Source organism: Euprymna scolopes, chromosome 4 (assembly GCF_053919585.1).
Source record: "Euprymna scolopes isolate OS-2025 chromosome 4, ASM5391958v1, whole genome shotgun sequence".
Lineage (NCBI taxonomy): Eukaryota > Metazoa > Mollusca > Cephalopoda > Sepiida > Sepiolidae > Euprymna > Euprymna scolopes.
Genome location: NC_136485.1, coordinates 71,369,931 through 71,387,636, shown reverse-complemented (window position 1 = coordinate 71,387,636; position 17,706 = coordinate 71,369,931). Strand labels below are relative to the sequence as shown.

At 32.5% G+C, this 17,706-nt stretch overlaps 1 protein-coding gene across 2 annotated transcripts in view; it reads right to left on the bottom strand.

Moving 5' to 3' along the window:
- LOC145268417 (sodium/calcium exchanger 2-like) overlaps positions 1–16,157 on the bottom strand; it is a 365,943-nt gene extending 349,786 nt beyond the window's left edge. For both annotated transcript variants that reach the window (XM_080123977.1, XM_080123981.1), the window contains exon 1: positions 16,075–16,157. The gene's annotated coding sequence lies outside the window, so the exon portion shown is untranslated. The remainder of the gene's footprint in view (positions 1–16,074) is intronic.
- Positions 16,158–17,706: the final 1,549 nt, after the last annotated feature.

Here is a 17,706-nt window from a genome sequence, read left to right as displayed (position 1 = left end):
CAAATATATTCTATCAAAAAATTTTTCTTCAAAATCTTTGGATTCGGCATTAAATAACCCGAAAAGGGTTGATATGCCGTAAAACAAAAACAACCAAAAACAACCAAATGCGATATTCATTTTCAAGTTTTTTAAGGTAAGTTTTGTATTTGTCTACAAGGCAACAATAAACACCACTCCCTTAAAAAAAATAACAGACCTCTTTGAAAAGATGGCCACAATGTGGGTGTTCATTTTACGTTAAGCTAATATAGAAAAGTGATTCCCCACTTTTTGAAATAATAATATGCGACCTTAAAGGAAACTGTCACGTAGCCTACTACACAATTCAGGTTATCAGCTTTACAACGAGCCTCCATTTGTTAAATTCTCATCAATAGTCGCCGAGATTTCGAACTGATTAAATTGCCAAAATGGTGGTATATCTCTATATATGTGAATATATCTATGCTCGTAGCCAAATTGAGTATCGAAACGCTTTTATCTTTAATTCTATGGGTCGAAACTACATGAAAAATTGCAGGCTTTTTGAAGATTATAATACTATTCTATCATTAAAATTATACAACGATTGGTAAAAAAGAATTTATATTTTCAAACCAATAAAATATGCCCACATTTTCTTACATTTGTATATATAGTGCCCTGGCAAGCCAGCTTTAGTTTTGCTGCTTTGGGATGAATTTTGCTTTAGGGATTTAATTTGCTTGGCTGTCCTCCTTCTGGCCTTGCCAAGTCGCTAATATATATATATATATATATATATATATATATATATATATATATATATATATATAAAGGAAACTAAATGTGTGTTCATATTTTGAGGGTGATTTGTTAGTTGAGATATCTGTGAAGCCTGAGTCGACAATTCAAAGGCTGTAAATTATCCACAGAAAAATCGCAATCAAAACTTCTTAACTTGATTAAAAAAGTTACATTTGATTTAAAACTATTGATAAGAGTTAATGCTCATTTGTTTTCAATGTGAAAAATTCATTAAGAAATGTTTAGCGTATATAAATGAACATGTTCATGCTTTTGTTTTCAATCAGAAAACAGCAGTGGGAAAGAGTTACGATATTGTGCGTCTGTGCATTGCTTTAGTGTCAGTGTGTATGCGTATAACTGTGCGTTTGAAATGAGAAATAATATAGACGCTAGAAGAGCTGGCGTAATGTAGATGTTAGCTATGTCATGGATTTTGGCTCAACTTGTTTAGGAGAAATGCTTTTGATTGGCTCAAATTTTTTTTTTTTTTAATCAGGCTGATGTGTGCTCAGAGCCATATGCGCAGAAACGATTTTGAGAATTTTGTTTGCTTAAGAGTAAACTTCGCCGCTGCAAAACGTTGACAGAATATTCAGAGTGATCCAAATTTCTAGTTTTATATGTTTTCTGAAGTTCAAAAAACACATAAAAGCAGAAATTACCTATAAGGTCAGAATCAAGGGCAAGTGAAGGCGAGAGAAATGTATGTGCACCGTGTAAAAATAAATGTTTATTATACCTCCTCTGCAGCAGATTAGACACAGGGGCAGGTGAATTTTGAGGGTGATGTGCTCTCTGTAAAAATGCGTGAGCAACCGCATCCTGAGTGCACTCTGTAGAATGCCTGAGCAACCCTATCGGCATTCCCAGATAGAGGGGAGTCAGACGATTAGCAATAAATCTTCTCCTCCTCAGATATAAGATAAGGCTTGGGAGGTTCAATCTCTTTGGACTTAACAGAACATTACCTTAGCTCGACAGTAACAAAACCACCGCCAGAATTATTGTCAAAGACGTAGCCCCGACTGGTACGCACATTTACTCATGTTTTTTCCAGGTAAGTATAGGAATAAATATAGAAATGAATATGTGTGTGTGTGTGTGTGTGTGTGTGTGTGTGTGTGTGTGTGTGTGTGTGTGTGTGTCTGTCTGTGTGGAAATAAATGATTCGCCGCTAAATCTACAAAATGACAAAATGGACGCCTTTCGGATGTAAGCATTTATTTTATTAGTGCTAGCTTGGGAGAACGGAGATACACTGTTACTTTTGTGGACAATTTTCATCGACATCGGCGGTGTGAAAAAAATGAAGTTGGGAGTGATACTTTCGTCTTGTGAGCTCAGCTTCGGGGGATATTGTGGCCAACATGAATGAAGACGAGCAACTGATATTTATGGGCAGGAATTGGAGTAGTAGGATGGTAGGAGGTGATCACAAGCCTTTAAATTCAGATTCAAGCATTACCTTGTGGGTTGATTCTAAATTTTGTTATCAAGATCCGACCATTATTTCTCTACTCGAACCAAAATTAGATGATTTCTGTTATAAGATCCTGTTAGGCGGGTCGCTTAAAGAGCATTTCTTTTTTTGCAACCCCGATCGTTTCCTGCTGACTTTTGAGTATCTCCTTCACCCCCACTTTTTCTTTGACAAATACAAATGAACTCCTGTCATAGCATGCACTGGTTATTCATATATCACACACTACTTTTAATAATAACCTACAACCTACATTGGTTATGTAGCACGTGGGGTCATACTACTTAGAGAAGACAACACTTGCATTTACTTATTTTCTCTACAAGGGATGGATGTGGCACAATCCCAAGTTTAATGTGGAGTATCGCCATTATTGTATACGGCAAGCGCACCTATAGCCAATGACAAGTTTCTGATGATATTCACCCCCTTCGGTATTTCCACACAAGCAAAGGCGTCTCTTAACACCAAGAACATAACTAAAATAAATAAATGGATCGACCTTGGAAGGGATAGCATTAAGGTCCCTTTTATGTTGGCTATTGGATCGAGATGTAAAGGAGGTCGTGTTTTTCCCCCGGATTTCTCCACTTGCCCTTGGTTCTGACCTTATACGTAATGCTAAGTGTTTAGCAAAAATACACATTTTTTACTCTTTAGCATGGCTCAGGATTGAACCAAGGTCCTCTAGCCTGTTACCGAAAATTAATCATTATCTCAAATCCCATCAGCTATAATATAAATTTCACCTGTCTGTTTAAATGTATGTATGTATGTATGTATGTATGTATGTATGTATGCCTACCTAACTAAAACTTTCGACAGAGGCGACGGATTTTTACGAGATCGGTATTATTTTGAAGCTCACCGTCTCGGACGACAAATATCGAAAAATTGGCTAAAAACATTAATTCTTTTACCCTCAACTGGGCACTTTTCTGCAAGGAGGGGTCTATTTTTTGTGAGTCATTTTTGCAAATTATCGTATCGGTTGGATTAACTTTGCCTAATTTTTACGTCCCTAACTTCCGGTCGCGTCGTGGAGTAGCGGTAAGACGTCAAATATCTTTAACTTTCTTTCTCCGCCTTCGCGTCACGGGCTCGAGCGTGCCTGCCCGCCTGTCTGCCTACTACCACTTTTTTTATTTTATTATTATTATTATTATTATTTATTTATTTATTTTCTCAACACACACCTCCAAACACTCGGGCAACGCTGGGTACCCAGGCTAGCTTATTTCTTTTTAAAAAGGTAAAGTGTTCATATGTTCACAAATATGAGAATAAACCTATATCTTACTTAACGTTAACAGTTAACAGGGTTAAAGCAATAAATAAAAATGATCTGATTGAAAAAGGCAATTTATCAACTCTCAGCCCGTATGTTGAGTAGTTTTGAAGTGACTATGAATTTGATTAATTGTAATGACCATAATTGAAAAGAGAACCTAGACGCAAACAACATGTCGTTATCAGTTACGATATCATACATTATTCTCTATTCTGCTTCCTGGGTATTGATTTATTGTGACGCTTCAGATTTTAAAAAATAATATTTGTTTTTCTTCTTTTTTTTGTTTTTATCAAACAGTAATAATTTATTTAATCAATATTTCCTTCCACTTTAACGCTAATGTCTATTTTATATTCTGTATAAGATTTTTTCTTTTTACTAAAAAACAAATTTTAATTAATAAGCTGTAACTTTCTAAAAAAATAATGTACTGTTGTGTACGTTGCTTAATCGGCAACGTGTTTGAAGACACGACATTTGTTCACAAACACAAACAATTAAAATTTAAATTAGATTTGTACGCGCAATTACACGGAAAACGTCCTGAATATCTGGATTTTTTTTTAATGAAATAAAATTTACGGCTTAGAGTTAAGCCTTTATTTTGCGATATCTATTACCAACGTGAAATCAAAACTATGATATTACCTCATTTTTCTATACTATATTTAATCCAGTTTACTATATCTCTATCCATAATATTTTGATTGCCGAATTTCGCCTCTAGACCAAAGTACCGCAGGTTTGCAACAACAGATGACACATACAAATTTATTATGTCTAGACTATAAGCCACTATCTTATGTAACTTTAGAACAATATTTTAGACACATTTAGTCGCTATAAAATCTACATTTCATCCTAGGAGCAACATCATCAGAATCGTAGCATCTTTAGAAGAAATTAGTTCCTATTTTTCCCTCTTAATATAAACTCTTCCTACCGTCCCAATCAAGATCGGGAGGAAATATTCACAATAATTTAAAGGTGTAATATATAGAGATAAAAATCCGATGCCCCCCCCACGTACCAATATATAGATACAAACTGAAGTAAATTAAGAAATAACGATGTAACAAGATATACAAATTAACATATAAAACTCGGCCGCTTCCACACGTGTCACGAGTTTAGTTTTTCTTTTTTTTTTCTTTTTTTTTGTGGCGTCGTCAACTTTTGATCGCATTCTTGGGACGCCAACTTCCGGCTCCACCCCCGAAGACTAGTGGTATCGTTTATGTTGGCTGAACCGAACCTCACCCACGTTGTATTAATTGATCAGAAGTCCAAGTCCGGGTCGATCAGATAACTAGACAAGATGAGAATATATAAAATTAACAGCCAAGCAAGGTATCGATAACTCAAGGAAATATTAATATAAAACATAAGAATATATTGTTTCGTGAAACTTGTAATTACAATAACAAAATGGTTTTCGTTTGTTGCGCGTTAATCGTTTATGAATACAATATTTTTTCATATTAAAATTACTTCCAAAGTTTACTTCGCTATATAGGATATTAGTAGGCCGCCCGGCGTTACCCGATCGTAAAATGCGCATAAATATTATATTTTAATTCATAGTGAGAAACTGAGAATGTGAAAGCGAGTATTATGTTTTTTCTATACGGCTAACGTCTTGTAAGTAAAAAAAAATACTTGAGCTGAGATCGAAATCAAAACCTAAAGACAATGAGTCAAGTACGATAACCATTAGGCCAGATTGACAAGATCTATAAAAAGTATTTTCAAACGTATTTATATGCGCATTCGTGAAACAAATGACAAACAGATAAAAATTCGATGACCCCCCCCCACGTACTAATTTTTCTATTTTGATTCCTTAACAGCCTTTTTTCGCATTTCTGAATACCTATATACCAAATTTTAAGTCTGTAGATAAAAAATTTGTTGAGGGTATAGGTTGAGAATTCTCATTTTTATAGATATATATATTTAGAATGTTTATGTATACTATATATATATACATATATATATAATATAAAGCTGAATGTGTGTGTGTATGTGTGTGTGTGTGTGTGTGTGTGTGTGTGGTCACGAATAGGCTCCTATATAGTTGACTATTTTAAAAAAACTGATTACATATAATGATAGAAGATGGATCGAGACACGGGAATGGGTATGTTTGATCTGGCAGAACAGTGATTCATTAATATTGTGGGGTCTGCGTTCGCACCTGTTCCACAAAGTATGGAAATAAAAAATTTAAAAATTAAAAAAAAAATGTTTACAAGTGTTTTTGATTTAGATGTACATAATAATACTTTGATAAGTATGTTTTAACTTAAATAGAGATGGTATAATAAAATTGGGGGGTCTGCGTTCGCGCCTGGCCTCAACAGAATGGAAATAGGCACAAACTTTAATAAAGACTTTACATATCTATCTGCGTAAGTATACTTTGATAATTATGTTTCAGTTTGAAGAAATATGGTATAATAAAATTATGGGAGTGTTCGTTCGCACCTGACCTCCATAGAATGGAAATATGTCTAAAGTTTAACAAGTTTTTTTAATATAGATCCACAGAATATTGCGATGTGTTTCAGTGTGAACAGGTGTGGTATAATAAATTATGGGGTTTATCTATTTTATTTTTACTTTCATTATATTTTGCTTTGGTTTTGATACCCCCACATTCGAAGCTATCTCTTTACAACCCTTCCTTTTCATAACCTATCATACTTTCATAAATCAGAGTCCATTTTCTGTAGGCTGTTTTTGAACCCAGTCAACGACGGGTACTTTTTCTAGTATATATATATAAAGAAAAGGTTCCTTCAATCTTTCACAGACTAGTGATACCCACGTAGGCGTGCCTGCAGAAGTATAACGGACCAAAATAAAATTATTTCAGGTCCATTTCAATTACTACTACACTAGTCTCGTTCACAACAGTCTTCACATACACGTTTGAACTAAAGTCGAACACACATGTGATGAAGGTAACATTTTCCGAAATATCATATGATACAAAGCTTCCCTGAGATTACACTAGTGAAAATAAGAAAACGAGGGATAGTGGTGCATTTACTGTTGACCGTAATCAGGACAGTTACATCACTGTAAGAGGGTGAACTGACCAACCCTTGTAATTTATTTTTCTGCATATTGTTATTGCTTATCACCATGACTAATCTATAACTTTTCTGTGCGATGATTAAAGCATCGTTCACATTTGTTCTCCAATATTCTCATTTATGTTGACCCGAAAACGATCTTCTTTTATCAACAGAAAAGAAGTCATCTTCCATCATGATGATACTCGCCCTAACACAGCACTACTGACCAAAAATATCCTAGAAGAATTTGGTTGGAAAAAATATTGCCCTATCCTGTAATATTCTCTTGATCCTTTTGAATTATCATGTATTTTGAGCATTCAAAAACATTTAGATGGCCGTAGGTTAACATCACAAGAAAAGGTTAGATTTATATTTCACATCAAACCCTAAATAATTTTTAAAGGGCTGCATTTATAAGCTCACTAGCCTGGGTGCTCGACATTGCCCGGCTGTTTTGAGGTGTGGTAGTAGGCAGGCAGGCTCGAACCGGTATCGCGAAAGAGGAAAAGAACGTGGAAAAAAAACCGTGACGCCTTTGACATGGCCAAACCGTAAGTGGTGAACGTTTAAATTAAGACTAGTCAATCGAAAAAGGGGATGACTTTTGAAAATGTCGGCAAAAAAAGCGTCCATTCTTGTGGAAAAGTGCCCAGTTGTGAAAGAAAATAATGTTTGTTTTTTTTTGCCAATTTTTCGATATTTGTCGTCCGAAAGGTCGAGTTCCAAAACGATACCAATCGGGTGAAAATCCGTCGCCTCTGTCGAAAGTTCACACAGACGTACATACATACATACATACATACATACATACATTTAAACAGACAGGTGAGATTTATATCATAGATTAACAGATTGAATCACATTATAGAAAGCAAAGGTCGTTATTGTTATGAATAAAGATTTTCAAAAACTCAGTTTTTTATTTTCAAGATAAAATTTTAAATCAGCAAAACTTTTGCACGTACTTAATATCTACATCTTTATCTGTTCTTTACATTATATATACGCCTCTTCTATATAATATAACTACCTCTTCTATATAATATAACTACCTCTTCTCTACAGTATACTTATCTGTTCTCTACAATATAAAACCTCTTTTTTACAATATATCTAACTCTTTTTCTTCAATATACGTACGTAAATTAGGCATTGATTGGTTAACAATCGGACAGACCAATTGATAAAATCACCTCACCCACCTTGGCGGGGGCGATAATAACTGGTAACTCGCCTCTTACCTCCTCCCTGCTATTGAAACAACATTTTAGATCTGTAATCGATTATCTGATTCTGAGTAAATCGATCGTTAAAACAACAAAAAAATTGGATTCATTTAGGCGTGGCACTCATCGTAACCGGCTTCATTACATTTCATCCGCACTCGTTTAACCTACTTAACGCTTTTGTTTCATTTGTATTTGCAACAAATTAGATAATCCATTGATGTTCTTCTAATCTGGTTGTGTATTTACAAATAGGCAATTAATCCGTTTCCGATTGTAAGATAAACTAATTAGCGTAAACTATATAACATATAGGTGATGATTACGGTAGCTGTATTCATTTACAAGTGCGTACGTATATATATATATATATATATATATATATATATATATATATATATGTGTGTGTGTGTGTGTGTGTGTGTGTGTGTGTGTGTGTCTGTGTGTGTGTTTGTATGTGTATTATATATATATGTATATATATGTGTGTGTGTGTAATATATATATGTGTGTGTGTGTGTGTGTGTGTGTGTTTGTGTGTGTGTGTTTAAAGGCGTGGGGTCACATTTGTTATGTTTTTAGACTTATTTTATTATTTCATATTTTAATTTTTAATTTTTTAATTATTTAGATATATATATAGTCTTCTAGGTTCAGAATATATTCGTAAGATAAAAATCCAGAGAATATCCACCGAGTTAATATAATAGTGTTAATAGTGTTCAATGATATATATATATATATATATATATATATATATATATATATATATATATATATATATATATATATATCATCATCATCATCAAAGTTAATATTTTCCAGATGTAAAGAGTAACCAATGAAGTTTTAACGAGGTTAATACAAGAGTGCTCATTTTCCCCTCATTTTCACCCCAAACAAGGCACAGAGCTACTCTGATGCAGGGGGGCTATTATCGGGGACATATTATATTGCAGAGATACTATTTAGGGAGTTGAGCAACAAGATGTCCGATCACATTAGATTTGAACTTCTGTATGTCAGTACAGTTAGGAAAGCATGAACCCAGAAGGGAGTTCCAAAGTCTAGGAGTTCTGGGGAAGAAACTATTAGAGGAGAAGGCTTTCTTACATCTAGGGATCTCTACTATGTAGGGGTGAGATTTTGCTGCTTGTCGGGTTTGTCGGGGGTATTTACGTCTAAGGAATACAAGGGATTGTTGCTCGTCAGAGCATTCATGATTAAAATAGTTGTAGATCAGGCAGAGAAATTCAATATACCATCAATTGAACAGAGACTGAAGCTTTGATGACAGTTTAGGACCTATAAGGTTAGCGACTCTCTGTCCAGGAACGAGAGACTAGTAGCAAATGCACCAGCACAGATGTGACAACAGTACTCCATACTTAGGCGAATAGTGGCCTTGTAGAGATACAGGATACTTTCAGGCGTAAGTAGCTTTCTAGCACAGTAGAGAGAGCTCACCTGCTATGCAGCAGCCTTGGTAATGTTCAATACGGAAGTAGGGCAAGAAAACTTTTTATTTATTTTACATAAGCATTAATATGTCGCTACACATTCATGAGCATGTTTCGGTCAGCTAGATACTAGTAACTAGAGACCTCTTTAGGCAATACAGCTTACACGAAAGCTAAGTTTGTAACCTTTACCTGTAAGATTACAAACTTTCATATGAGCTGTATCGCTTGAAGAGGTCTCTAGTTACTTGTAACTAGCTGTTTGCAACATGCTCATGAATGTGTAGCGACATATCAATGCTTATGTAAAAACAAACAGAAAGTATATATATATATATATATATATATATATATATATATATATATATATATATATATATATATATATACGTTCTGTTTGTTTATATATATATTGGCAGGCACATTTGATTGAACACGACAGGGTTATTCTTTTTTATATAAACACTAACTACAAAACGGATGAAAAAATAATAACAAACCTAATTAAAAGATACATCAGACCCACCGACCAGAACAAAAAGATTGAACTAATAATATATACTAAATTTAAAACCTTTAATTTAATAATTAAAACAATAATAATACTAACACCACACTAAACCAAACTAATTTAGTGTATGAATTTATTTGCCCTTCAAAGAATGTCTCCAAACCCAATTTAAAAACTCATACAACGCATACATAGGCCACACCACAACAACACTTTCCCGACCACTAACCTATCATTTAGCTGAAAACAGCGCCATGAAACAACACCTAACATCCCATGATAAAAACCTACAGTCGTCCGACATTCGAAATATCTTAACGAATAATACTAAAATTCGATACCTTAACAATTGCTAGAAGCCATACTTATCAAAAAACTACAGCCCCTTTTTAAGCGGATCTCATTTAACACCGAAACTAAAATAAATAAGCTATAAAATAAGAAAATCGAAATTAAAAATAAAATAATTCTCCCCTGACCATCCTGCACCCACCTTTATAACCAATAAAAAAATTAAAAAAAATTTTTTTTAATATAAATACACCAAGCCCCAAAGAAAAAAAAAACAACAACAATCGCTCCTGATGATAATCGACCGCACCGATAGAAAGCGCTTGCGTAGAATGTGGCGGAACAATATCTTTTGGGGGCCATTTTATAAAACATGGCGACTGAAATAAAAAAAAGACCGCTCGGCGAATGGAAAAGATATCTAGGAAAATCGGAAAAAAAATAACTCTGTCGTGTTCAATCAGACGTGCTTGAATATATATATATATATATATATATATATATATATATATATATATATATATATATATATATATATATATATATATATATACGGAACAATACTATATAATTTTACACTATCACTATATTAATTTCTTTACTTTCTCTTTCCTCTCTCCCCATATCGTTGCTATTATTGTCGAAAGAAGCTGAAATGTAGGAAAAATCTCATAATTAACATATTTAAGTGTGGTTTAAACTTCATTAAAATCGGATATACGTATAAGGAGGTGCACGTTTACTTGAGTGCAATATAGAGATTCAGAACCACTTTCATCTTGGACTTTTTTTTTACATATGATATAAATTTCAACAAAATGACGTTCTAAAGGAGGTTCGATATCCATCCCTTTCTTTATAAGGATACTTAGACATTCGGAACGACTTTTATTGCCTTACTATAAAAATGTTATGCACATGATTATGAGACATGAGGCGTGAGATTTGGGAACGCTTCATTTCTTTTCCCGGTACATTCTAAAATTTTACATAAGAATACACTTTTACATTTTATACGTATTCTCTAAATTGTTCTTTCTTCAGGGAACACACAAATGCCACACACACACATACACACACACACACACACACACACACATGCACATTAGCATTGAGTCTTCATATATATATATATATATATATATTATATATATTCTATATATATATATATACATATTTTCTAAATATATATATATAAATATATATATGTAAATATATAAATATATATAAATATAACTATATATATATAAATATATATATATATATATGGTCAAACTAGTAATTAGTAAAAACCTAAAGAGAGTGCTCAATACTATTGCAGAGTAAATATGTGTTTTATTTTTTATTACCGTTTTATCTGTTTGGTTACATATATTTCGGATGTTGGACCGTGTTTCCGATCTAACAGCCTTACAGGAAGGTCTGACGAGGCTGTTAGATCGTAAACACGGTCCAACATCCGAAACATATGTAACCAAACAGATAAAACAGTAATAAAAAATAAAACACACACACACACACACACACATATATATATATATATATATATATATATATATATATATATAGTGTCTGTAGGTGTAAATATAATTTACACCTACCAACACAAGTATTTCATGCTTTTGCAATCATCAGTGCAGGAAGTAAAAATTCCTAATGGCCGGGAGATTCGAACCCAGTTTCAAAATTACCTTCGACTGTGTTTGCTAAGACTTTACTTTCAGGCCACTAACAACTGCCACAAGGATTAAAGATAATTTAACACCTATAAATGCAATCGAGAGGGTTCAAGCGAGCGGAAATCGTGAACGTTACATAAACGCTGGCTACTGCTTTATATATATATATATATATATATATATATATATATATATATATATATGCGTGTGTGTACGTGTATGTGTGTGAGTATATATGATGATTGCAACGTCTCTTGTCAGACGAGTGCCACTCCCTCAGACATTTAAAACCCATGAGCCCAAATGCCTGAGGGAGTATCTATACAAATATGATGTTACAGAGTCTTAGCTTTGTACGACAGCTAAGTCTCTCTCTCTGTTCAAAATGTTGAGATCCAGCAACAAGCAAGAGCAAGATAGCCAGCAACAAATTAAACTGCAGACCAGCTTAATGCGGGTAATGGTCTTCCACTTTATGGTTTTTTTAAATCAGAGAGTATATATACATATATATATATACATATATATATATACATAATATATATATATTTAAATAATGGGGTAGTCACCAACAATGTGTATTTTTTAACATTATTTTATTATTCCGTGTCTTGGTTTTTCATTGAAAACTATGTTTATATCATTGTACTAATGTTTTTAGATCATTGAAATCGTTTTTAACGCGTTTCAGACGTTCTGTGAAGCGTCCTCTTCAGAAATTATTTAAAATGCTTAGAATATATTCGAGATGTGTTAAAGATGTAAAAAGAGCATTTTCGTAGTTCATTTGAAATGTTTCCAAGAGATGGGAACATGTAAGTGAATCTGCTTTTCATTGGAATGTTCAATTTTTATTACTGTTTTATTGGACTGTGGTCACTCCTGTCTTATGTTTCTCTCTCTCACTCTTTCTTTCTGCTTGTGTTTTTTTTATCTTTCTTTCTTTTTTTCCTTTAGGGTAGGATGTGTGTGTATGTGTGTTTTCTTTTATTGGTTTGAAGAATGTGTGTACTGTTTTATAGTATCATGAAGTTATTTGCTTCCCTAGGAAGGTAACTGTGATCCAAGTTCGTTACTAATGTGTATGTGTGATGAGAGGAGGTGGCAGCTTCTCTGAAATAAAGGTAGGGGTGTTTTCATTCATTGATATTTATTTATTTTTCGGAGTCTATGATTTTAGTATTGTGATTTTTCGTTTCAATTTCTGAAGTGGACGCTTCACAGAACGTCTGAAACGCGTTAAAAACGATTTCAATTATTAAAAGCATTATTACAATGATCTAAACATAATTCTCAATGAAAAACCAAGATACGGAATAATAAAATAATGTTAAAAAATACACATTATTTAAATATACATCTTTCTCTCGTTGGAATTTCTTAACCCATTTTATACATACATGTATATATATATATATATATATATATATATATGAAATTTATTTATACAAACATTGATGGCTACATATGTGCATATATATATATATATATATATATATATATATATATATATAAAACTTTTTAGAGGTACAAAAACTATGCAGCGCTTTGTAAATAATATACGCAAAACCCCTAGGGGCTCCTTTCACCAATAAACTCATCAGGAGTTAATCGTCGGTGATTCAAAAATGAAAAAAAAAACGAATTCAGTTGTCACACAAGAGCATATACGTGTAAAAATGGGCGAATGGAAAAAAAATGGGCGAATGGGAATTCCTGTGAGATATATATATATATATATATATATATATATATATATATATATATATATATATATACAATAATATAAAATAAATGTACAATTGACCTGGAGGTTGTATGAGAACGATTAAAATATATATCCGAGCAAGTCTAATGATTTCCGTAAAATAAAATGAGATTGACTCCAAAATCTTTGAAAATTTTTGAGAGTCAGCCCGGTTAAATATTCTGAAACAATTCATTTTATAGGCATTGGTACAAGCTGGTTTTTCCATAAGATCTTGGCCAATGGCAGATTCCAAGGCAGAAGAGTGGCGAAAATGACGTGGCTTGCTCAGTCTAATTTCTGCCGGTATATGTTGGTTGATGCATGTTTGCAAGTTTAAGGAGGTTCTACCCACATAGCCAGCAGCGCACTGAAATTCATAGATAACATTGCTTTGTGTGATGTGGGGAAAACTGTCCTTCGCAGAATTTACACCAAAAACCAACCGTAACTCAACAGACGGGAAAAAATTGTTACAAACGACAATCCGTCTGCTCTAACACTGATCAGCAACGCCAATACAAGGTAGTTTTAAATAAACAGGACACTTGGTCGGGCCCAGGGCTATAGGAGAATTGTATTTTTCTACTTGATTATTAGTAATATAATTAATCAAATTCTCCGGATAATCATTACAAATCAAAATGACTTTGACATTATTTAATTCATGTTAGAATTTGTTCGAAGAACAGATTCTAAGGGCTTTATACACTAATGTCCTAATAAACCCTATTTTTCTAGAGATCTAGTCTATATAAATACCGGTGAAAGTTGGTTTGTGATAAACTTTAGTAAGAAAAAAATTCTTACTACGTCCAATCAAGACATTTAGGAAAGGCAAGCAACATTCATTCTCTTTCTTCATGATAATGCAGTGTGGAGAGAATTGAGATTCTCGAAGAAGACTTTTGCTTCACTCTTAGAAGCAAAGGCTGCAAGCGTGTAATCGACGTATCTAAAATATATTGATACCTTCGATATATTACTGAACAGTGTTGACTCATAGAATCTTACAAAAATATCCACTAATGCAGAACCCAGGAGGCTTCTCATCTGAACCCAGTCGATCTGACTGTACATAATATTATCAAAGCTGAATTCCACTTACTTAGTACAGATCAACATGAGTTCAACAAATATATTCTTTGGGGAAGGTAGGGGAGTCAGATTGCCATTATAAAGTAAGTCGACACAAATACCAATTGTCTCCTGTAGCGAGACATTAGTAAATAGGCTGGAAACATCAAATGAACACATGAAGTTGTTCGCAGTGCTAGATTGCAACTTATGTAAATATTCAACCAACCTGAATGAATCGGTAATGCAATCTTTAGTGTATAGAGTATAAACTGGTTCTATAGTAGTCAATAGCCACTGGGCTAGGGAGTGTTGGCCACACCCCGCTATAGATAAAATAGGTCTAAGCGACATACCTTCTTTGTGTATTTTAGGAAGACCATAAAGTCTAGGCTTCAGTGAACGAGAAGACCTTATTTTGTCATAAGATCCCTTTTGAAAAATATCCTTTCTTATAAAAGTATAAAAGACGCTTCTGGATGTTAATTTCATCCTTATAAAAGTTGTAACATGTTTTATTGTAACATGTTTTACTGTAATATGTTTTATTGTAACATGTTTAAGCAGAGCGAATGCGAACAAATTTATCTGCATCATTTGAACTAACCTTTTCTGGACATAATCTACACGATTCAAGATAACAACGAATTGGAATAACAAAAGATCAAGTCTTTTAGACTAGCCTTAACAGTTGTTACATGATCAGGCGAGGTAGGACTATGATGCTTAAGTTGGGAAAATAAGACTTTAAATGTTGCAAGTCTTTCCTCTTTATCAATATATGTGTCCCCTCTCAATATACATATCTCCGACAAACCTGCTTAGGAAAAAAAATCGCACCCCTTTTACTGTTGAGGTCCCCTAAATGTCAGAAAATTTTCTGCTCTAATAGCTTCTTCACAAGAACGGCTACACTTTAGAATTCCTTTCATGCTATCTGTTTCCCCAACTCTACTGATATACAGAAGTTCAAATGCAACGTAAACCATTATCTTAATCTTTCTTAGGCAAGGTTCCAATCAGTAGCTTCTTATTTCCAAGTATCAATATGCCTTGTTTTGGGTGAATGTGAGTAAAAAAAAAAAAAATTTTAATTAAAAAAAAAACCTGGTTTGGATAAACATATCGTCGCCAAACTTGTTTTGGCAAAAGAAGTTGACGGGAAGCGAATAAGAGGATGGGCAATGGTAAGATGGACAGAGACTCTGTACAATTATCTTTATAAAATCAGTCATGAAACAGACCAAGCCTGTGATGTTGCCAAGTGGATGACAAAAGTTTATATCATAGACCCCGCCATAGCTTGGTATTAGCACAAAGAAGAAGAAGAAGAAGAAGAAGAAGAAGAAGAAGAAGTTAAACTGATTGGTGTCTATTCCTGCTGTGTGTGGAAAGTAATACATTTCATATCTTAAAATACATGTAAAAAAAATAACTAATTCGATTGCTTACCTTACTATTTTATGTCTGTAAGATTCTTTCGTGACTTTCTTTTCATGTCCCTTTATACCCACGCTGATATAATTTGAGATAAAATAGCCTGTAAATAGAATAAAGTCATTTTTAATCAATTAAACCATCTCTTACATTTCAGACTTTTAAGTTGTTAAATAACAAGAAAATGAACGAAAATATTGTTAAGAAATTATCAAAATGAAGATAAATTATTTATTGCGCATTCTTATTTCAAAGAAAAAAACAATTTTTACGTAATGAAGTTCTGAAAAATTCAGTTACTAATCAGTCTTCGGCTAATTCCGGTAAATTTCGCTATTAAAGGAATCTAAAATTCTATATAAATTTTTGTGATGGCGCATTTCGATTGAAGTTTTCGTTTGCTTTTCCGGTTGAGAATTTTCACTCGTTAAACAGCAAGATATCTAAACGATATTTCTATTTTAATTATTAATCAAAATTAATATAATCTACTTATTAAGAATTTTAATTTCGGGAATGGGAAGATAATTTCTTATATAATACATATATTTTTTTTTACTATTATTAATTTTCGACTGTTTTCGGCAAATATTTATATTCAAGAAATAAAAAATTTATCTAAAACTCTTAACTATATTTACTTAATAAATAACTGCAAAATAAACTAACGCATAATTTATTAAATTATTTAATTAGGTACATTTAGTACAAAAACAACATAAGAATTTTAAGGCGAGGGTCAAGGGTAAGTAAAGTAATACCGGAAATGTAATTAAGTCTAAATCACCAAGACAATACCTAAACAATACATTATATATATACACGCATATATATATATATATATATATATATATATATATATATATATATATATATATATATGTGTGTGTGTGTGTGTGTGTGTGTATATATATATATATATATATATATATATATATATATATATATATAATGCATTGTTCAAGTTAAAAATATCCAGAAGTAAAAAAAACATTGAATTTCACGAGATTGTTGATAGTGCTTAATAAAAAGAGCAAGATATTATTTTACTCAATTTAGGTAAACAAAATTAACATTTGTTTACATGAATTGAATAAAAATATATATAATGATATATATATATATATATGTATATATATATATGTGTGTGTGTATGTATATATATATATATATATATATATATATATATATATATATATAAAGACAGAGAAAGGGTTTCTGATGTTATGTTCCTATCCTATTAACATGTTTATAAAAGAGTGCTCAATTAAAATTAGAGCTATATGTATATATATATATATATATATATATATATATATATATATATATATATATATGTTTTCCCTGTCGATTGCTTGATGATGCTAGATCTTGAATGGGATTGTATTAAAACGCGTATGCACATATGTAGTCTAAAGGTTTGCATAAATAAACAACCATAACACACGCACATTCATATATATATATATATATATATATATATATATAGAGAGAGAGAGAGAGAGAGAGAGAGAGAGAGAGAGAGAGAGAGAGAATATTTGTATGTGCGTGTTAGGTCTCAGCTACTTAAATATAGTTGTTATTTCTTTTTGTGTTTTGATTTTGAAGAATGAAATAGAATTTGCAATATCCTTTTTCATTCATAAA